General features: G+C 40.4%; 1 protein-coding gene and 1 pseudogene across 2 annotated transcripts in view; both read right to left on the bottom strand.

The window, feature by feature from the left end:
* EGLN3 (egl-9 family hypoxia inducible factor 3) overlaps positions 1-22698 on the bottom strand; it is a 392726-nt gene that overhangs the window by 156974 nt on the left and 213054 nt on the right. The window lies entirely within an intron of this gene.
* Positions 1085-7559, bottom strand: LOC110122894 (zinc finger protein 322-like; annotated as a pseudogene).

Here is a 22698-nt window from a genome sequence, read left to right as displayed (position 1 = left end):
ATTAGGAGGCTGATGTCATGATCCAGGCGGACTTCACAGTGCCTGATCTAGGGCAGTGGCGACAGAGGTGTTGAAGAAAGGACAGACTGAAGAGTTATCAGAAGTGAGAATTGATATGACCACTGGAAATAGGACATTAGGGGAAAGGTGGTATCTTTTCCCAGCTCCTCAAAATGCAAGGCCTGAGACCAGAGTTAAGGCCACAGCAATTGATTTGCTAGATGTAACCCCAAAGAACTGAGGATGAGGAAAAAGGGAAGCGAACCAAGACAGCTATGCAATGACAGTGTGTTGCATGGCCACCGTGGCTCCTGGTTCATGACAGAACATAGAAAGAGAGATAGTGGGTCACTCAGTAGTACTTTTTTTTTTTTCACACAGGACTCCTTACAAGAGCTACAAAGAACAAACATAACCTGAAGCAATCCACAGAAAGAAAAAGAGGGACTTCATCTCACAAGTTATCTCCTGTCTTCTGTTTACCAAAACAAACAAACCCTAAGGAAGGAATGTGTGGAGAGGTAGGAGGTGAGAATTCCATTTTGAATAGTTTCACTGGCTCTTAAGAGATGTCCATATGGAAATCTCCAACAGGCAGTTGAATGTTGACAGAGTCTAGAGCTCAAGAGAGAGAAAAGCCAGGTTAGAGAAGACCAGGTAGTGAGCACACAGTGTGTTCTAGGGTGTGCCCCCCAGAAACCCTCTCTGGGAATGAAGCACTCACTCCCCCAGCCGTCAGAATTGTTGCCTGCTGGTGGCCATGGCCAAATTCCTCTTCAAGAATGACCTACTATCAGAGGAAACTAACTTACCCAAGTCTATGCACCTATCATCTGCATGCAGTGACAGATTGATGTGGGATTGCAAAGGCCTGTCCTCTTTGCCTCAGTTCAGGTCATTTCTGCAAGGTCATCCCAGCTCAGAGTTTCCTAGAACTGGATGATGTCAATATGAAACCACACTGCCAGTCCTGTCTCCTTCATCCCACTCCCAGGGTGGTTTCTAAGAGTGGCCACCTGCATGCAAATCTGTGTATCAAAGTCTCCCAGAGAACATTACACAACATAGAGTAGAAGCTGAGAAGTTTCTTTTTTTTTTTCCCTCAATTACAGTCCTTTCTTTTATTGGAGTTCCAAATTTTAAAAACTGAAAGTAAAGCAATCATTCAGTGGTTCAGATAAAAGAAAAGCATCTTTACCTGAGTTACCCATCAGGCCTACTCTGACCTGCCCTAGCTCTTCCCAGAACAAGTTTCTGGGTATCTAAACAAAACTGTTTGAATGTCAACTCCATTAAAAGTCATCTCTACTACAGGGGTCAACTAACTATGAGAACAGTTCTTCTCATACCTGTTAAATGCACACAGTTCACAGTTAGACCTCTATAGAGGTCTACAAAACGCTCTCCAGGGTAGTTTCTTTGGGGCCCAATGGTAGAGATTTCCTGCAAGGAATGTTTTTTCTCCCCCAGACTTAGGGTTATTTATAGGGTCTTTCACTTATACAAGTTCCTTGGTGTACAAGAACTCATCATTGACAGAAGTTTTCTCATTCAGAGAATTCATAAGGTCCTTCATCAGATTTTCTTTTTTGGAGGGAGGGGGGTTGCAAACCCAAGAAGGCTCTCCACTTAATGCTTTTGCCATATTCAAGGCAAATACACAAATTTTCACCTGTATGGCTTCTCTGATAGGTAATAAAGTCACAGTTATGTTAGGAGGCTTTTTTCACAACTGTTGGGGTTTCTTTCCAGTGGGGCTTTCTGACGTCCAATGAGGAATGCATACTGTCTGAAGCACTGTTTCACAGGGCGTTAAAAAAATATCATCCTCAGTTCTGAATTCTCTTGGAATGAGGAGAAGTGAGCATTGCTAAAGAGCTTTCTCACATTCACCGAACCTGTAAGTTTCCCACCTGTATAATTCCTCTTGTGGGTGATCAGACATGAGCTTGGACTGAAGGTTTTCAAAAAACTCAGGGCATTTGTAAGGTTTCTCACTGGAGTGATTGATACGATTCTGTAAAGACAGCTCTCTGGTCAAACCATTTCTCAAGTTCCTATAACTGCAGATTTTCTGGTCCCCAATAAAATCTGAGCTCTGAGGAAAATCGAGATTTGCTTTGAGTTCTCCATCTTAAATGAGTTTTCTTACATTGTAAATACATCTTTGTTTGTTTGTTTGTTTATGGTATAATAACTTCTTGTCTGGTCAAGACATCTGTGAGGCTTCGGATACATGGGGAGGGCTGAGCTCAAGACCTTTCTCAGCCACATTACAGATATATGGTTTTTCACCGATGTGGATTGTCTGATGTTGAAGAAGGGCTGAGCTCTGGTGAAAGCTTTTATCACAGACACTGTATTTATAATGCAGCTCCTCTGTCTGAGTTCTCATTTTCTGTTGGGCAACGAAGTCCATGCCTAGGAGGAAGCCACTCTCACATGCAGACCACTGATGTGGTTTCTCTTCCATGTGAATTCTTTGATGTACAATAAGGTCTGAACTACAGCTGAAGCTCTTCTCATATTCAAGGCATTTAAACGTGTGAGTGTGAGTTGCCTGGTGCCTGATGAAGTTGGCACTCGGGGTAAAACTTCTCATACATTCCAAGCATTTATACGGCTTCTCACCTGTGTGGACTCTCTAGTGGACAATAAGGTCTGATTTCTGGCCAAAGCACTTCTCACAGGCACCACACTTATAAGGTTTCTCCCCAGTATGTACTCTCTTATGAACAATGAAGGCTGACAGGTGTCGGTAACTTTTCTCACACTTATTATATTTGTGGGTCTTTCACCAGTATGAGTTCTCTGGTGGCTAATAAGATCAGATTTCCCACTAAAAGCTTTTTCACACTCTAGACAGTTAAATGGTTTCTCACCCATGTGAGTTCTTCGGTGCCTTATGAGGTTTGTACTTCGGCTGAAGCATTTATCACACTCACTACACGAGATAAGGTTTCTCGCCTGTATGGCTTCGCTGGTGGACAAGCAGATCAGAGCTCTGACCAAAATTCTTGCCACAGATATCACATGTATAGAATTTTTTACCTGCACGCATTCTCTGGTGTCCTGAAAGGGCTAAGTGGTGCCAGAAGCTCTTCTCACATTTGCTACATTTATAAGGTTTCTCATAACTGTGGATCCTCTGATGTGAAATTAGATCTGAGCTGTGGATGAAGGTTTTCTCATACATATCACATCTATAAGGTTTCTCCCCCCAGTGTGGGTTCTCTCACACATAATAAGAGCTAAGTTCTCACAAAAGTTTTGCTCACGTTCAAGGCACTGGTATATCTGATCATCTATTTGAGTAATCTCATGCACATGAATAAAAATCTTTTTACCCTTCTGAGGGCATACATGATATATTTTCCTTTTTTGAGTTCTCTGATTATATCTCTCTTCTGAAGTGTACATTTTCCATGGCTTTCTCCTAGGGAGTTTTCCACTGGTCTTCCTGACCCATTATTTTCTTCATAGTCATTTTCTCGATAAGAACTCGAAAGATACATCTGTTTTAGGCCCTTCAGTCATGAGTAGTTCTTCTCTACAAGTTTCCAGCATCACATGCACTCATTCTTTATGTGGTATTTACAACCCATAACAAGAAAGACTCAAGACTGTCTTCCTTTTGGCTCCAAAAGGTCTCCAGTCCATAGTTATTAATACTCAATTCTTACCTCTCCCCGGCTGCAGCCGGCGCTGCCCCTCCGCCTGGGAGGGCACTTCCGGTTACTCTCCGGACATTGGGGGTTTGGGTTTCCCGGCGGCCGCAGGCTCCGGACGGTGAACGTAAGGGTCCACCTTCGGGAAAAGAAAGCAAGCAGACCTGGGAAGCCGACGAGAGCCAGGAGCATCCTTCTTTGCGCGGCTCGGCAAGGGTAGCTGGGGCCAAGCCATTCAGTATGCGATTTAAGGGCCAACAAGGCCAGCTAGCTTCCTGTGCTCTTTCAGCCTGGCTGGGAAATATTTTACTTCATACCACATCTTCTTAAGCCAATTGTCTAGTGAAGGGCACTTGGGTTGTTTCCATATCTTGGCTATTGTAAAATAGTGTGGCTATGAACATTAGAGTGCATGTCTCCTTTCAAATTAGTTTTTGTCCTTTCTGGATATATAACCAGGAGTGGGATTGCAGGATGATAAGGTAGCTCTATTTTTAGCTTTTTTTAGAAAACTCTATACTGCTTCGTAGTGGCTGCACCAATAGTGGAGGAGGGTTTCCTTTCCTCCACACCCTCTCTAGAATTTATTATTTGTAGACTTTTGATGATAGCTATTCTGACTAGTGTGAAGTGATACCTCATTGTGGGTTTTGAGTTGCATTTCTCTAATAATTAGTGATGTTGAGCATCTTTTCATATTACTGTTGACCATATGTATATCTTCTTTGGAGAAATATTTTTTCAGACCTTCTGTCCATTTATTGATTGGGTTGTGTATTTTTTCAACATTGAGTTGTATGAGCTGTTTGTATAATTGTGGTATTAACCCCCTATTGGCCACACCACTTGCAAATATTCTCTCTTATTCCATACCTTGTCTTTTCATTTTGCTAATGGCTTCCTTTGCTATGCAAAACCCTTTATGTCCCATTTGTTTATTTTTGCTTTTATTTCTATTGCTTTGGGAGATGGATCTAAGAAAATATTGCTATAATTAATGTCTAAGAATGTTTTGATTAGCATGTCTTTTTGGTGTCATGTCTCATTTTTGTTAATTTATTTTATTAAAGTATAATTGGTTTACAATGTTGTATTGGCATGTCTTATATTTAGGCCTTTAAACCATTTGAATTTATTTTTGTATATGCTGTGAGGGAGTGTTCTATTTGATTTACATGTAGTTGTTTAGCTTTCCCAGCGCTTGTTGAAAAGACTCTTCTCCATTGTATATTCTTACCTCCTTTGTTAGAGATTAATTGAACATTAAGTGTGGGTTTATTTCTGGGATCTCTATTCTGTTTCATTGATCTGTATGTCTGTTTTTGTGTCAATAGCACACTGTTTTGATTCCTGTAGCTTTGTAGTATAATCTGAAGTCTGGGAGGGTTATGCCTCTGGTTTTGTTCTTTTAACTTGGGACTACCTTGGCAATTCTAGGTCTTTTGTTGTTCCAATCTGTTGACTGCTTTGAGTAATATAACCATTTTAACAATATGAATTCTTCCTATCAAAGAGTATGGCATTATCTTTCCATTTCTTTGAATCATCTTCAATTTATCAGTGTTTTACAGTTTTCAGTGTATAGATCTTTTACCTTCTTGGATAAGTTTATTCCTAGATATTTTCTTTTTTTGATGTGATTTTAAATCAGGCTGTTTTACTTCCTGATATTATATCATTAGTGTAAAGAAATGCAACAGCTTTCTGTATATTAATCTTGTATCTTGCTACCTTGCTGAATTTATTAGTTCAAATAGTTTTGGGGTGGAAACTTTAAGGTTTTTTATAGAGTATCATGTCACCTTCAAAAAGTGATAGTTTTACCTCTTCTCTTCCACTTTGTATACTTTTCTTTCTCTTATCTGATTGCTGTGGCTAGGACTTCCATTACTATGTTGAATAGAAGTGGCGGGAGTGGGTATCCTTGTTTTGTTCCCAAATACAGTAGGAAGGCTTTCAGTTTTTCACCACTGAGTATTAAGTTGGCTATGGGTATGTCATAAATGCCTTTTATTATGTTGAACTATTTTCTCGCTATACCCATTTTGGTAAGTTTTTAATAAGAATGGATGTTGAATTTTGTCAGATCCTTTTTCTGCATCTATTGAGATGATCATGTGTTTTTTGTCTTTCCTTTTGTTCATGTGGTGTATCATGATTGATTTGCATATGTTGAACTATCCTTGTGACCCTAGATGAATCCAGCTTTATCATGGTGTATGATCCTTTTTATGTGCTGTTGGACTTGGTTTCCAAATATTTTTTTGATGATTTTTGCATCTGTACTCATGAAAGATATTGGCCTATAATTTTTTTTTCTTAATTTTGTAATGTCTTTGTTTGGTTTAGGTATCAGGGTGGGTGATGGTGGCTTCACAGAATAAATTTGGGAGTGTTCCCTCTTTTTTGATTGTTAGGAAGAATTTGAGAAGGATAAGTATACGCTCTTTGTACATTTGGTAGAATTCCCCAATGAACCTATTCAGTTGGTCTGGGACTCTTGTCTGCAGGGAGTTTCTATTTTAATTATTACTACAGATTAAATTTCACTTCTAGTAGTTGGTCTATTCAAATGATTCATTTCTTGTTATCTCAGTTTTGGCAGGCTGTATGTTTCCAGAAACTTGTCTGATTCTTCTAGGTTGTCCAGTTTGTTGGCATACAACTATTCAGAGTATTCTCTTATGATTTTTTGTAATTCTGCAGTGTCAGATGTTATTTCTTCTCTTTCATTTCTTCTTGGTGAGCCTGACTAGAGGTTTTTCAAATTGTTTAACTTTTTAAAAAAACAATTCTTGGTTTTATTGATATTTTTAATTATTTTTTTCTGGTCTCTATATAATTTTTTTCCTCTCTGATCTTTATTATTTTTTCCTTCTGCTGAATTTGAGTTTTATTTGCTCTTCTATTTTGAATTCTTTTTGGTGGTAGACTAGGTAGCTTACTTGAGATTTTTCTTGTTTCTTGAAGAAGGCCTGTATTACTATGAACTTCCCTCTTAGATCTGCTTTTGCTGCATTCTGTAGATTTTGTAAGGTTGTATTTTCACTGTCATTTGTCTTCAGGTATTCTCTGATTTCTTCTGTTATTGTTGACCCACTGGTTTTTAAGTAGCATGTGACTTAGTCTCCATGTATTTGTTCTCTTTCTGTTTTTCCTTCTGTGATTGACTTCTAATTTCATACTCTTGTGGTCAGAAAAGATGTTTGAAATAATTTCTGTCCTCTTAAATTTATTGAGACTTGTTTTTGTAACCTAGTATGTGGTCTATCCTAGAGAACATTCCATCCAAACTTAAAAAGAATGTGTATTCTGGGTTTTTTTGTATGTAGTATCTTATAGACACCAATTAAGTCTAATTGTTCTATTGTGTCATTTAGGAGCTCTGTTGCCTTATTGATTTACTGTCTGGAAGATCTGTCCATTGATGTCAGTGAGGTGTTAAAATCTACCACTGTTATTATATTCCTGTCGATTTCTTCCTTTATGTTTGTTAATATTTGTTTTATATATTTAGGTGCTCCTATATTGGGTGCATAGATGTTAACAAGTATAAGATCCTCTTCTTGTATTAGTTCTTTTATCATTATATACTGTCCTTCTTTATCTTTCTTTATGGGTTTTGTTTAAAGTCTATTTTTCTGATATGAGTATTGCTACCCCCACTTTCCTGTTTCTATTTGCATAAAATATCTTTTTCCATCCCCTCACTTTCAGTTTCATTTTTACCTTAAAGTGAGTCTCTTGTAGGCAGCAGATTGTAGTTTCTTGTCTTTTAATCCCATCTGCCACTCGATGGGGCTTCCCAGGTAGCCTAATGGTGAAGAACCTGCTTGCCCATTGCAGGAGACCCAGGAGACGCAAGTTCATTCCCTGGGTTGGGAAGATCCCCTGGAGGAGGGCATGGCAACTCACTCCAGTATTCTTGCCTAGAGAATCCTAATGGACAGAGGAGTTTGGGGGGCTACAGTTCATAGGGTCACAAAGAGTCAGACACAACTGAAGCAACTTAGCACTCAACATACCATCCTATGGCTTTTGATCACAAAATTAGGCTATTGACATTTAAAGTAATTATTGATATATATGTACTTATTGCCATTTTAAACCTTGTTTTCCAGTTGGTTCTGTAATTCTTCAAAGGAGGGTTTTCTAAATTTAGAAAGACTAAGCATTTTTATTTGCTAATGAGAAAGACCTAGTTGAGAGGAAAGAATGGAAGATTCTGGATGAAGAAACGACTGAAAAGAAATGGCATCCAAATCAGAGGTATAACAATTGTCTAAGAGAAAAGGCATTCCCTGTGATGAGAATGAGGGAGACGGAGAATATAAGTGTGAATGTAGGTAAAATTTATTTTCACTGTAGGGAAGGTCAGATCATCTACTGAGAGAAAGAGGAACTGGAAGCTAAGAGTCAGAAGCTCGATGAGAGTGGGGAATGTTAGAAATAGACAGTGGGGACATTGGCTGGGAGAAGCACTCAGTAGAATGCTATAGAACTGCTGAGCAGTGATGAAGTCCAGGCTGAGAATGAGGTCACCAGGAATTTATGGTGGCAGTCATCATAGTACTAAACATTGTATGTTATAATTATTCACAGGCCTCTCTCGGCACATGTGCCTGACAAGCTGATGTACCCACTCAATGCTGGACAAATGGATGGATCCAGTTTGAGTAAGCCCTCTAGTTGAAAGCCTCCTCCACCAAAAGAGTTTCATCAACTAAAACCATCTGAAAGCTATCTTGGGTCAATCTCTCTCTGATATTTTTAGTCTAAAGACATGCTTAATCTAAAGACATATATATGTTATATGTGTCTGTGTATATATGCTAAGTTGCTTCAGTCATGTCTGACTCTTTGCAACCCCATGGACAGTAGCCTGCCAGACTCCTCTGTCCAAGGGATTCTCCAGGCAAGAATACTAGACTGGGTTGCCATGCCCTCCTGCAGGGGATCTTCTCAACCCAGGGATCGAACCCACATCTCTCTCTGTCTCCTGCATTGGCAAGTGGGTTGTGTACATATACAAATATATATGTATATGTATTACGTTATGTATGTAGCTTTGTAATTCATGTATGCTATGCATTATGTGTATGCATTAAGTAGTTTTCCAAAGATCAGTGGGCAGGGCAGAGCTCAAGTTAATTCGGTTCATCTGACTTGCATTCCATATACTGGGATATATGATATGCTATGTGAAACTGCCAAGGAGTTCCAGATGATTTACTATGCTTCCAACGTTTCCTTCCTCCCTCCCTCCCTCTCTCGCTCCCTCCATCTTTCGTCTCTGAGCATGGTACACCTCTTGGAATCCTTTCTGATCTCCCTACCAAGCTGTCCCCCAGCTTCATTATGTTCAGCCCTCATTTGCACATGCTCTTGACACCTGGTGTTTGGTGGCAGAAATGGCTGATAAAATTCCACACTGATTAATTTCATGTTTAATCTAACTGATACTTCTGTAGCCTTTGCAAATAACCTTTTTGAACAAAAACTGCAACAGCTCATTCCAAACCCGATCAAAGAGGTATGCATGACTCACAGCCACTAAATAAACATTGATGCCTGATGGCAGTAATATGGCTATTTATATTCAGAGCCTGATTTAACCAGTGGCATTCCTGTAATAAGATAATAAGCATGAGCTGTTTACTAGAAAAAAAGGAGAGACTGTGGTGCTGGTGTTCAATAAAATCTCTTAACAGGCAAATGAGTCTCTGAAATTGGTTGGCAAATACATCCAGAATGAGATGTGCTAATTAGTTGCTGTTACTGATTTTCTAAAATAAAGAGTTTAGACTTAAATTAGCCCTGAAATTTAGTACAATAAAAATATTGGATATAGGATATCATGTTGAGAGTCTTATAGATTATATCTAATATATGTCCAGCAATACAATTAAGAAAAAAAGAACTCTGCATATAAATCACTGGATTTTAAACAGAAACTGTCTAAGAAGAGGTTTTAAATGTAAGGAATTAGATATTTGTATCTCAGGTTCAAGTTTTTTTTCTATACAGAAAGTATTTGTAGGTGAACCTCTTGGCTATGCGGGAAAAGATGTCTGTGACTATAAGCGCTTCAATGTTTAAATAGGAAGAGCGAAAGAATATAAGAATTATCTTGATCACATCTGGATACCCTTTAAAATAGATTAAACCATTCAAAACCGAGATCACAGAGGTTCTAGGTGAACATATAAGAGATAATTGTCAGGATTCAGAAATACGTGATGAAAGTGTCAAGCTTACGAAGCCTCTCCCAGCTCCATCCAGTGCTGTTTCTCCTCTGTTGCAGTAACAGGAGCGGGCATGCTGTGTTTGCTCCCTTCCTCCTTCTGCCATCATTCCAGGCAGCCCCTTCCAGCTGCTAAAGATGCGTGTTCAAACTTCCATTTTTCACTGCTTCCTTCACCAACCCAGAAGGAGCTGCCTCTAATAGGACTTGCAATTTCAAATAGTGAGATGATCTCAGAAGCTATCCAAATATTATTTTTTAATCAAGTATTATATCTAAAAAGATATGGTCAGCTGGTGTATCCATCATATTTTTTCCCCAAACCAACTGAATTCAGGAACCTGTTGTTTGAACTAAGCTGGTTGAGATGATGCTTGTTTTCCCAGAACAAACAGTCATTCTTCTTTTAAAGCCAGCTAGATGGCTGATGTCAGTGCTATAGCCCCAAAGTAGTCATGTTTCTAATGTTAGCAATGAGTCAGTTCATTCATTTAGGTTCTATTTATCTATAGCTAAACTAACAAAGGTTGATTATTTATTTATTTACTTTAATTTAGATGTTCAGTCTGTATCAGTCTTTAGTTACCAAGGGTAATTGATGATGTACATCTTTGTTTCCATGTCACAGCCGTGCCCCAGCTCAGATAGCAACATTTTCAGCTAATACTGAAACCTAGAATTGTTAGGGACACTCTCGTATAGTCTAGCAAATAACTGAAATTACAAACAGGATCCTAAATCATGAACATGTGGTCTTCCCTATATTTTTCAACAATATAACTTAAGGTTCTTTTGAAACTAATTCTAGCTAGCTTAAGACGAAAGGATATTTACTTGAAAGGATATTAGCAATCTTATAAAAGGTAAGGAAAACTTGACAAGGTACACCTCAGAAGTGCAAGAACCACAGCCAGAGACATGAAAACACAAATTTCTAGACTTATTCTCCTGGTTTTTATAGCTCAAAGACTTAACATCTCTTGGTTCCGTTCTTTTTTAAGATTCCATACTGTTAGACCAAAAAAAATCCACTGGGCTCAAACAAATGACCTGAACAAATCAGTTATGACTAACAAAGAGAGGGTGAGGATCACATGGCATAGACAGGGCTTCTGTGCCAGTCCCAAGAGACTGGAGGATGGTTGTTCACTGGGCACAAACCCAAGGGTCCTCTACACCAGCACTCCTCCAACTGCTGGTCCCCAGAACAGTTTGAGGCCAGTCCATGAGGGTACTGTTTAAGGAGCAGGCACCAGAATCCAAATCAACACATTGCTTACTTCCCTGAGAAAACCTTGCTATTAAAAATTGTCAGCTGAACTAAAGAGTGTGCTAGTGACACACTGGGTCACCTCCTGGCGCAGCACATCTTACCTCCTCGAGAACCCGCAGTACAGTCTGCAGACCATCCTGGAGTAGCTGTCTCTTCTCTTCAGCCCTTATCTGACTTCATGGGACTCATACCAGGGCAACTGAGAACATAGACTTTGAAGTCACCTGGGATTCAGTTCTCACTATGCTGAGTTGCTGAATGACCTTGGGCTAATAAATACTCTGAGCCTCAATTTCCTCATCTAAGCTGGAGGTAATGATACTACCATATTTGTCAGGATTCCTTCAATTGCAGGCAGCAGAAAATCAAGTCATTAAGGTAAATCAGATGAAATTGTTGATATCTAGTCTGCAAAAATGGCAATTTTATGTGGTTCAAGCTAATAGCTTAAGCTGAAAATGATTTTATTTGCTTATGAAACTGGCAAGTGTAACAGTATAAAGAGAACTAAGGCTCAAATCTGAATCTAAGGCTCAAATGAATAAAGAGAAGCTCTCTTTTTCAGCAACCAGAACTGGATCATGTGACACAGTATAAAGCTAACCAGCCCTACTTGGGTCATGCTCCCAGTCCCTGGCCCAATCAGTTGAGAGAGAGAGAGAGAGACGATCAGGCACTATGATTAACAGATTGATGGGTCTGTCAGATAAATCCTTCCTGTTTTGTTCTGATGCCTAGCACATAATAGATTTCCCCAAAATTAAGTAAATAAATGATTGGGGAGGGGGGATTGTGCAGCCTCTCCAGCCAAAAGGAGGCAGACAAAAGCAACAGAATCCCATGATAAATGCCTACATCATATGGTTGTTGTGAAGATCAGATGAGAATGTGATGCACATGGGACAGAGAGAGGCACACAAGAGCACTTTTATCAGCCACATTGATCAGGTAAGAGTGGAAGCCCATCTCTTCCATGCAGTGATTTGCACATAGTGGACACCCAGGTTTTTTAATTGACTGGATGAGCTAATAAGTAAACTCATGGACAGACAATGCACAATCTGGATCCCACATCTTCCTTTGGAAAATGTTTTCTATCCTATGGCAATTCTGATTTTGTCTGAGGTTTTCCTATAAACAACAGACATGAATCACATGATCAATAAAGCAAGAGCAAACAGGAGATAAATTACAGCTGGAGGCATTTTAGGTGAAGACCTACATTAGGATAACTTTCTAGGGTCTAGAAAACAAACCTTCTTCAGTGACACTTAAAACAGGCTGGTTTATATTATGATTCTTTCTGGTAGAAGAAAAGGGACAGATGACTTCTATGAGTTCTCGCCCAGCAACTGGCGGCACTGGTTGGTCACATTCCAATCCAAGTGAGGACAGAGGAAAGGGGACAGGAGCAGCAGACATAGTATCATAGCAGAACGCTTGACTTGGAAGTGTTCACAGTGCTTGTCGGTCTAATTTCCTCTTTTTATTGAAGGGGAAACAGCCTGGAGGATGAAGGGGCCTGTCTAAGGGGTGAGCTGAATCCAGTTCTTCTTAGTTCATGTCAAGTATCTCCTCCACGTCACATCACAGGCAATGATGGCTTCCCACCAAACTAGGTTATTTTATTTATTAGGGTATTTCATTTTCTAAATTAAAAATGTGAACTTAACAAAGGATAATTGAGCCTTTTCTGAACAAAAAAAGCATACATTTAGATGCTAAAATATTAACTTTGTCAGCAGACTGTCTGCAAGCAGGATGAACCAGGATATGTGCTCACTTAGAGGGTTTGGGCATCATATTTGTGGCAGACTATTAGTTCCCCGCCCGGTGTAGACTCTCCCCTTCATCACTGGCAGAGCCCCTTCATTGCTGGGAATGACAGGATTCCCAGCCTAAAACTTTTTATGACTTGCTTGAAATGTAAGTAACAGTGACGGAGGCTTTCCAGAAAGCCCCCATTACAGGGACTGTCTTTCCTCTTTCTACATCTTCCAGATGCTAATCAGATGGCTGGAGGTCCGGAAGCCATACTGTAAACAAGAGATGAGGGTCTATGCCTGGGACTGTGGATGGCAAGCTGCCAGGAGTTTGGGCCCCCCTAAACCTCATGGCACCACCACATCAGCCCTATACTGACTACTTGTTAGATGAGAAGAAAAGAAAGCCTTATTTAGACCAATCTTCAGATCAGCTGAGTCCAGTTTCTGACTGATTCAAGCTTATAGCATGGTCTTGGCAAAGTTCTTTAGTCCCTTCATGCCTTAGTTTCTTTCCCCTTAAAACTGAGTAAGAGTAATAACCAGCTTTAAAAACACATAATACAGTGTTTTAAAATTCTAGACAAATTTTGGATGTAATTCAACGGAGTGAGGGGGTGAATATATAAGTATCTGAACTTGACCACTTAGTCAATTCGAACAGTTCCTGTTCTATTTAATTTTTGCATGGAATTTCCAAGTAAGATTTCATTTGGAGGAAAGAAAAAAAAAAAAGAATGTAAAGGCTAAAATAATTTGAAAATCACTGGCGTAGAAAAATGTTTAATTCTTCACAAGTGAAAAGGACAGATGGGGCACACCACTGCTCCTGAGATGACAGTTTTCTAACACTGCCAATGGATCTGCTGATGCTCTTTGGGGTCCTTCTTGGAAACAACAGCCCAAACTTATAGACACTTATCTACCTATCAAGCAGTGAAAGTGCCCTGACCCCTGCAGGAAAAAAAAAACAGCCACCCAGCTTGTTTAACCCCATGGAGAATAACTAGTGAAGACTTCCCTGGTGGCTCAGTGGTTAAGAAGCTGCCTGCCAGTGCGGGGGACACAGGTTCCATCTCTGCTCCAGGGAGATTCCACATGCCGCAGGGCAACGAAGCCTGTCCACCACAGCTACTGAGAACACGGACCACAACTGCTGAGACGGAGCCTGAGAGCCCACGCTTCACGATAAGAGGAGGCGCCGCCATGAGAGGCTCGCACTGCACGACTGGAGCGCAGCCCCCGCATCCCACAGCTAGAGAAACCCCGCGCACAGTATTGAAAACCCGGCATAGCCGCAAAAATTTTAAATTACAAAAAACTTGAAAAGAAAGGAATAACTAATGAGCCTGAGAGCCCTGTGGTGGCTGCCCTTTGGGGCGTGATGGAGGCTGAAGGAAGCGAGGAGCTGTTCCCATTAAGAAGTCTCGTCACTCAGTGCCTTCTCCTACAGCCCTGACCTCTCTGACCTGTCAGGCTCCGCGCACCGCTGTCCCCAAGGATTCAAGAGCCTTCCACGTGGGAAAGAGAGCCCTTCCAAAGGGAGGAAGGAAGGAAGAAATGGAGAGGGAGGGAGGGAGACAATGGAGGCAGGGAGGAAGGATGGAGGGGAGAGAGAATGAGAGGAAGGGAGAGAAAGGGAAAAAAACTCCTGAGCTGTTCCCACAACTTGGATTCCTAATCAATCTGTCTCTCAGCAGAATATCTCACTTGAGCCCTGGAGAAAGAGCTAAACCACAAGGTTCTTGAGACCTTGGAAATCAGTCTTTGTCTGACAAAATTCCACACCCATCCACAGAAGTAGCTTCGAAACCCCATAAAATGATCCTAGCAGGGCCCTCTGGTTATAGAAGGCTCCCCCCAACACTGCTGCTGCTGCTAAGTTGCTTCAGTCGTGTCCGACTCTGTGCGAACCCTATGGACAGCAGCCCACCAGGCTCCTTTGTCCACAGGATTCTCCAGGCAAGAATACTGGAGTAGGTTGCCATTTCCTTCTCCTCTATACTAAGCCACCTCAAATCAGAACAGCTGAGGCTTACATGGTCAGAGTCCCTGGAGCAATCTCAGACCCTGACTCCAAGTTCTCTTTCCCAACAGACTTGATATCAACTTTGACTTGACAATCAGGTTGCAGCTTGTTCTGCTTAAATCCTCCAGCTGTTTCTCCGAGTGTGGTCACTGCCTGTCTTCCTCTCACTCTGTAGGGTCATGTCCCATCCCTAAGCCGCAGAGCCCCTGTGAGCCCTTGTCTTTAACCCTTGCTCACTCTGTACCCAATCTCCAATCCACAGGTGCCCATCCAACCACTCCCAGCTGCCAAAATTCAGACTCTTCTGGAGATAGTCAGGCTCTATCTGCCTTCCTTTCTCACATTCTCAAATATCTCTACATGAATACAACTCACTCAAATACATCACTGAAACAGAATATATTTGATTTGCATTGCATCTTGCCTCTTTCTTTTTCCACTCTACTTTCCCACCCCAATTAGATGTCTGCAAATACATCCCTCTGAATGGGTTTTTGAACGGTGATAGGAGAAATAAAACAGAAAAGATGGCATTAAAAATTAAGAGACTTAAGAGAGAGTAATTGTGAAAAGACAATGGAAGGTCCCTGGTTTCTGTAAATTCCATCAAGGTAGAAAAGAGTGCTAGATACTACCCCTTGGTCCTCAGCTTCTATTTCCACCCTTTTCTCTGCTCCCCTCTGGATCACAGGGGCTGGGATGGCATAAAACCATATTTTCCCAACTTCCTTTCTGCCAGGGATCTAGATGGGATTTAGCTTCTGCTAATAAAATGCATGCATGTGCGATCTGGAATGCAGAAGTGGAGTGAGTCTCTCTGAGAAGTGGTGACTGGTGAGTGTGCTCCCATAAACACAAGTTTCACAGTGGCCACACTCCATGGTATACTGTCTGATGACCAGTCTCAAGGGGATTAGGCAGTTGTCAAGCTAGCAGCATTTTCCTGACCTCTGGATTTAGTAGAGAGTAGGTGGAAGGGAGGAAAAAGGAACTGCATTCAGTGAGGTGGACTGATCTACATGCTCTTTGCTGGAAGAACTCCAGCTTCTTATCCACATTCTCTCCCCACAAAATAGGGTCACATGATTAAGATACTATTCCTTATAAACAAACTTTAAAATGAGATAGTATCAGAATGCCTGCTGTTCACAAATCAACCAATGTAACCCATCACATTAATAAACTCAAGAGGAAAAGTCACAAGTGTGTATCAACTGATACAGAAAAAGCATCAATACTCAATACCCATTCGTGATAAAAACTAAGAAAAATAGGATAGCAGGAAATTTTCTCAATTTGATTTTAAAAAATTTATGAAAAAACTAACATTATATTTAACTCTAGAGGACTGAAAGCTTTCCCCCTAAGACCAGGTCCAAGGTAAGGATGCCTATGAGGATGTCTGCTACCACCACTATTACTCAGCCATGATCTAGCCAGCTCAATATGGCAAGAAAATGAAATAAAAGGCACACAGATACGAAATGAAGAACTAAAACTGCCTCTACTTGCAGATGCCATTATGGTCTACATAGAAATCCCAAGGAATCTCAAAAAAAAAGAAAAAAAAATCTTTTGAACTAATAAGTGCATTCAGCAAGATCACTGATAACAAGATCAACATATAAAAATCAATTGCAACAATGGAAAAATTAATTGTATTTCTATATCCTAGCAGTGAATACATGGGAACAAATTAAAAATACAAAACCATTCATTATCACTCAAAAACTACAGCAACAGAGTGACTGCTGTTCACGGGTCTCTCAGCTACTAGAGAGCCCCGTTCTGAGAGAAGATACCTCTCCACCCTGACTCTAGTAAAGAGGTCAGGAAACCTTGAGTAAGGTTGGAGGTATTAATTTCGAGCAGTTAATTACATTCTTTCAGCATCCATCTCCCTGAAGTTTTCACTGGGCAAATCCTTCAGGAGGACATTCGCATTAGCTATTCATTTCCTTCCGCACTGACTGGAGAATGAAGTGACTATTGGCTATGTCACACAACTCGTCGAAATTCACCCCTGGGTGAAGTGATCCTCAAATAATTACCAAATGTAGGTAAGTGAATTAGTGAATTACCTTGGCTCCTTTGAGATGAAAGACTCTTTAGGAATGTGAAATACTTTGGCTCTTTGTTATTAATAACCTGAACAATGAAAGAACCCAAAGTAGTATTCAATATGCTCCAAGAATAGGATGACTAAAATTAAAGAATGCAATTGGTTTTCATTTTCCATACTTTTCATTTTCTATCCTTTTCATTTCAATAGTCAGGACTGAATATGACAAGTCATCAAATCTCCTCTGATGTTAATAAGGCATCAACTAAGGAGCTCTGGGAAGAGAAAAATTCAGCCGAAGTGTGACAAGTACGTGGTTCTCCTTCCTTCTGTGATATATTATTATACCACTTCCTCTCACACCCTACTAGACTACTCTACAGGTGAAAACCTCCTACATTGCTTTGTTTTCTTCTGTCCTAGTCTAACTTTCCAAAATTAAGAGTCTTAACTACTCTTTCACTTTCCAAACAATTGCTCCTATCACCGATGCCCACCAGAGAAATACAGGATACCCTCGGCTTAGTGTTCTCCCCTGGGTGTGAAGAATACAGAAGTCTAGAGGAGAATCTCAGGCAGATAGCTTGGCTTGGGCTGGAAGAGTGGAAAGTGGTGGGGAGGGAGTTGAGGGCAGGCAAATCAAGGCACAGTCTACCTGAGTTGGGGGGCAGAGGGCTGAAAATGGTGCAAGAGATGCTAGGCTCCACTCATGCTGGATATGGGTGTGCTGCATTTACTGAATCCAATTTATAGTTAAATGTTTTTAGTTTTCATGTTTTGAAGCACTGAGAGTTTTCTATTTCTCTCCCTTTCCAAATATCTTTTTAAGTGTAATTTATTTATTTTGGAGCTGGAATGGGTAATACCTTCACATAGTTCACAACTCAAAAACCATTCAGTGATATACAGTGAAGACTCCCTCCCACCTACATGCTCCAGACACCCAATTCTCCCTCCAGACTCATCAGCATCATCACCTTCCTACTTTTTCTTGCAGAAATATTTAAGTGAATTTGTATAAGGCATACATTCACCATCTTTTATTTACACAAATGATAACTCACTATTCTGTTCTGTACCTGGCATTTCTCACTTAATATATCTTAAAAATCATTCCACACCAGTACACAAAGACCACCTCAAACTTTTCTTGATGATGAATAATAATCCATTACATTAACATTTCTTCATTTGTCTACCCACTCTCCCATTGATGAACATTTCCATTACATTCAATTTTTTGATACTACAGATAGTGCTGCAATGATTAATCTATCAATAAGTGATCTCCGGTGAACAGCTAAAAGGAGATACCCCACATCCAAGGTAAGGAGCAGCAGCTGCACTTTGCTGGAGCAGCCGGGAAGAGATACACCACGTCCAAGGTAAGAGAAACCCCAGTAACACACTAGGCACTGAGAGAGGGCATCAGAAGGCAGACAGACAGACTGAAACCACAGTCACAGAAAACTAACCAATCTAATCACATGGACCACAGCCTTGTCTAAGTGACATGTCTAAGCCATGCCATGTCTAAGCCATGCCATGCTACCCAAGATGGACGGGTCTTGGTGGAGAGGCCTGACAGAATGTGGTCTACTGGAGAAGGGAATGGCAAACCACTTCAGTATTCTTGCCTTGAGAACCCCATGAACAGTATGAAAAGGCAAAAAGATAGGATACTGACAGATGAACTCCCCAGGTCGGTAGGTGCCCAATATGCTACTGGAGATCAGATGAGAAATAACTCCAGAAAGAGTGAAGGGATGGAGCCAAAGCAAAAACACCACCCAGTTGTGGATGCGAATGGTGATAGAAGCAAGGTCCGATGTTGTAAACAGCAATATTGAATAGGAACCTGGAATGTTAGGTCCATGAATCAAGGCAAATTGGAAGTGGTCAAACAGGAGATGGCAAGAGTGAAAGTCAACATTCTAGGAATCAGTGAACTAAAATGAACTGGAATAGGTGAGTTTAACTCAGATGACCATTATATCTACTACTGTGGGTAAGAATTCCTTAGAATAAATGGAGTAGCCATCATAGCCAACAAAAGAGTCCAAAATGCAGTACTTGGATGCAATCTCAAAAACGAGAGAATGATCTCTGTTCGTTTCCAAGACAAACCATTCAATATCATGGTAATCCAAGTCTATGCCCCAATCAGTAATGCTAAAGAAGCTAACATTGAATGGTTCTACAATGACCTATAAGAACTTCTAGAACCAACACCCAAAAAAGATGTCCTTTTCATTATAGGGGACGAGAATGAAAAAGTAGGAAGTCAGGAAACACCTGGAGTAACAGGCAAATTTGACTTTGAAGTACAGAATGAAGCAGGGCAAAGATTATAGAGCTTTGCCAAGAGAACACATTGGTCATAGCAAACACCCTCTTCCAACAACACAAGAGAAGACTCTACACATGGACATCACCAGATGGCCAACACCAAAATAGATTGATTATACTCTTTGCAGCGAAGATGGAGAAGCTCTATACAGTCAGCATGATGAACTATGGACAGAGGTTCGTGACATTATACAGGAGACAGGAAACAAGACCATCTCCAAGAAAAAGAAATGCAAAAAAGCAAAATGGCTGTCTGAGGAGGCCTTATACATAGCTGTGAAAAGAAGAGAACTGAAAAGCAAAGGAGAAAAGAAAAGATATTCCCATTTAAATGCAGAGTTCCAAAGAATACCAAGGAGAGATAAGAAAGCCTTCCTCAGTGAACAGTGCAAAGAAATAGAGGAAAACAAAAGAATGGGAAAGACTAGAGATCTCTTTGAGAAAATTAGAGATCCCAACGGAACACTGCATGCAAAGATGAGCTCAATAAGGACAGAAATGGTATGGACCTAACAGAAGCAGAAGATAGTAAGAGGTGGCAAGAATACACAGAAGAACTATACAAAAAAGATCTTCATGACCCAGATAATCACAATAGTGTGATCATTCACCTAGAGCCAGACATCCTGGAATGTGAAGTCAAGTGGGCCTTAGGAAGCATCACTACAAACAAAGCTAGTGGAGGTGATGGAATTCCAGTTGAGCTATTTCAAATCCTAAAAGATGATGCTGTGAAAGTGCTGCACTCAATATGCCAGCAAATTTGGAAAACTCAGCCACGGCAAGAGGACTGGAAAAGGTCAGTTTTCATTCCAATCCCAAAGAAAGGCAATGCCAAAGAATGCTCAAACTACCACACAATTGCACTCATCTCACACACTAGTAAAGTAATGCTCAAAATTCTCCAAGCCAGGCTTCAGCAATTCATGAACCGTGAACTTCCAGGTGTTCAAGCTGGATTTAGAAAAGGCAGAGGAACCAGAAATCAAATTGCCAACATCCGCTGGATCATCAAAAAAGCAAGAGAGTTCCAGAAAAACATCTATTTCTGCTTTACTGACTATGCCAAAGCCTTTGACTGTGTGGATCACAATAAACTGTGGAAGATTCTGAACGAGATGGGAATACCAGACCACCTGACCTGCCTCTTGAGAAATCTGGATGCAGGTCAGGAAGCAACAGTTAGAACTGAACATGGAACAACAGACTGGATCCAAATAGGAAAAGGAGTACGTCAAGGCTGTATATTGTCACCCTGCTTATTTAACTTATATGCAGAGTACATCATGACAAATGCTGGGCTGGATGAAGCACAGGCTGGAATCAAGATTGCCGGGAGAAATATCAATAACCTCAGGCATGCAGATGACACCACCCTTATGGCAGAAAGTGAAGAAGAACTAAAAAGCCTTTCGATGAACGTGAAAGAGGAGAGTGAAAAAGTGGGCTTAAAGCTCAACATTCAGAAAACTAAGATCATAGCATCCCATCACTTCATGGCAAATAGATGTGGAAACAGTGGAAACAGTATAAGACTTTATTTTCTTGGGCTCCAAAATCACTGCAGATGGTGACTGCAGTCATGAAATTAAAAGACACTTACTCCTTGGAAGGAAAGTTATGACCAACTTAGACAGCATATTAAAAAGCAGAGACATTACTTTGCCAACAAAGGTCCATCTAGTCAAGGCTATGGTTTTTCCAGTAGTCCTATATGGACAGGAGAGTTGGACTGTTGAGTGCCAAAGAATTGATGCTTTTGAACTGTGGTGTTGGAGAAGACTCTTGAGAGTCTCTTGGACTTCACGTAGATTCAACCAGTCCATCCTAAAGGAGATCAGTCCTGGGCGTTCATTGGAAGGACTGATGTTGAGGCTGAAACTCCAAACTCTGGCCACCTGATGTGAAGAACTCACTCATTTGAAAAGACCCTGATGCTGGGAAAGATTGAAGGCGGGAGGAGAAGGGGACGACAGAGGATGAGATGGTTGGATGGCATCACCAACTCAATGGAGATGAGTTTGAGTAGACTCTGGGAGTTGGTGATGGACAGGGAGGACTGGCGTGCTGTGGTCAATGGGGTGGCAAAGAGTTGGACACTGAGCGACTGTACTGAACTACTGAAGTGATCTCCACATATAGGAGTATGTCTGTAATTTAATAGAATTAGGGCTTCCCTTTTGGCTCAGCTGGTAAAGAATCCACCTACAATGTAGGAGACCTGGGTTCGATCCCGAGGTTAGGAAGATCCCCTGGAGAAGGGAACAGCTACCCACTCCATTATTCTGTCTGGAGAATTCCATAGACTGTATCATCCATGGGGTCTCAAAGAGTCAGACAAGACTCAGCAACTTTCACTAATAGAATCATTATAAATAATTCCTGTAGCTAGAATTCCTGAATCAAAGATTTAGTATTTGTAATTTTGATGCTGCCAAATTGCAAATTCATGTCACCTGACACAACATTCTTTTGCCATTTTTCTACTGCATTTTTTTTTCTTACTGATTATGTCATGATGACATAAAAATATTCCCTAATTTGTCCATTGACTTTTGACCCAGCTATGATTGTTTTTGCATGGATACATTTTTTAAAACCTGGTTAAATTTTTCAGTCTTTTACTTTATGACTGCTATAACTTGTCGTATATTTCTAGGTTCTCTTCAGTCATAAATTACAAGAAAATTAATTTTTTTTCCTATTTTATGGTTTCATATTTTTCTATTTAAAAATCTGTAACCCATCTGGAATTTATTTGGTAACATTTGAGGTATGGCTCCAATTTTAATTATGTATTTATTGTTATAGCTAACTACTCTGTTGTCCAAACATTGATAAAAACCCAATGTTTCCAATGATTTGAAATGGGACCTTTTGTGTGTTGTTTAGTCGCTAAGTCACGTCCAATTCTTTGTGACCCCACAGACTATAGCCTTCCAGGCTCCTCTATCCATGGCATTTCCCACGCAAGTAGGTTGTCATTTCCTTCTCCAGGGGTTTTTCCCAACCAAGGGATCAAACCCTCATCTCCTGCATTGGCAGATGGATTTTTTTTTTTTTTTACCACTGAGCCACCAAGGGAGCAAAATGGAACCTTTAGCATGTGCTAAATCCCTATATATATTTGGATCTACTTCTTAATTTTCTATCTATTTATGTACCAGTGGCATCCTGGTTTGATTTTTTTTAATGTAACTAAAAGCAACTGTACCTTCAATTTTTAAAAATTTATTTGTGTATCTCCTTAAGTAACTCTTTCCTTCGGTCAGTGATCCATGGAAACAAGGTTTCCTGTCTGTGTCTTACA

The sequence above is a fragment of the Odocoileus virginianus genome, chromosome 16 (assembly GCF_023699985.2).
Source record: "Odocoileus virginianus isolate 20LAN1187 ecotype Illinois chromosome 16, Ovbor_1.2, whole genome shotgun sequence".
In the NCBI taxonomy this organism is placed as follows: Eukaryota; Metazoa; Chordata; class Mammalia; order Artiodactyla; family Cervidae; genus Odocoileus; species Odocoileus virginianus.
Note: the sequence above shows the minus strand (reverse complement) of the source record. Positions and strands in the feature narration are given on the sequence as shown.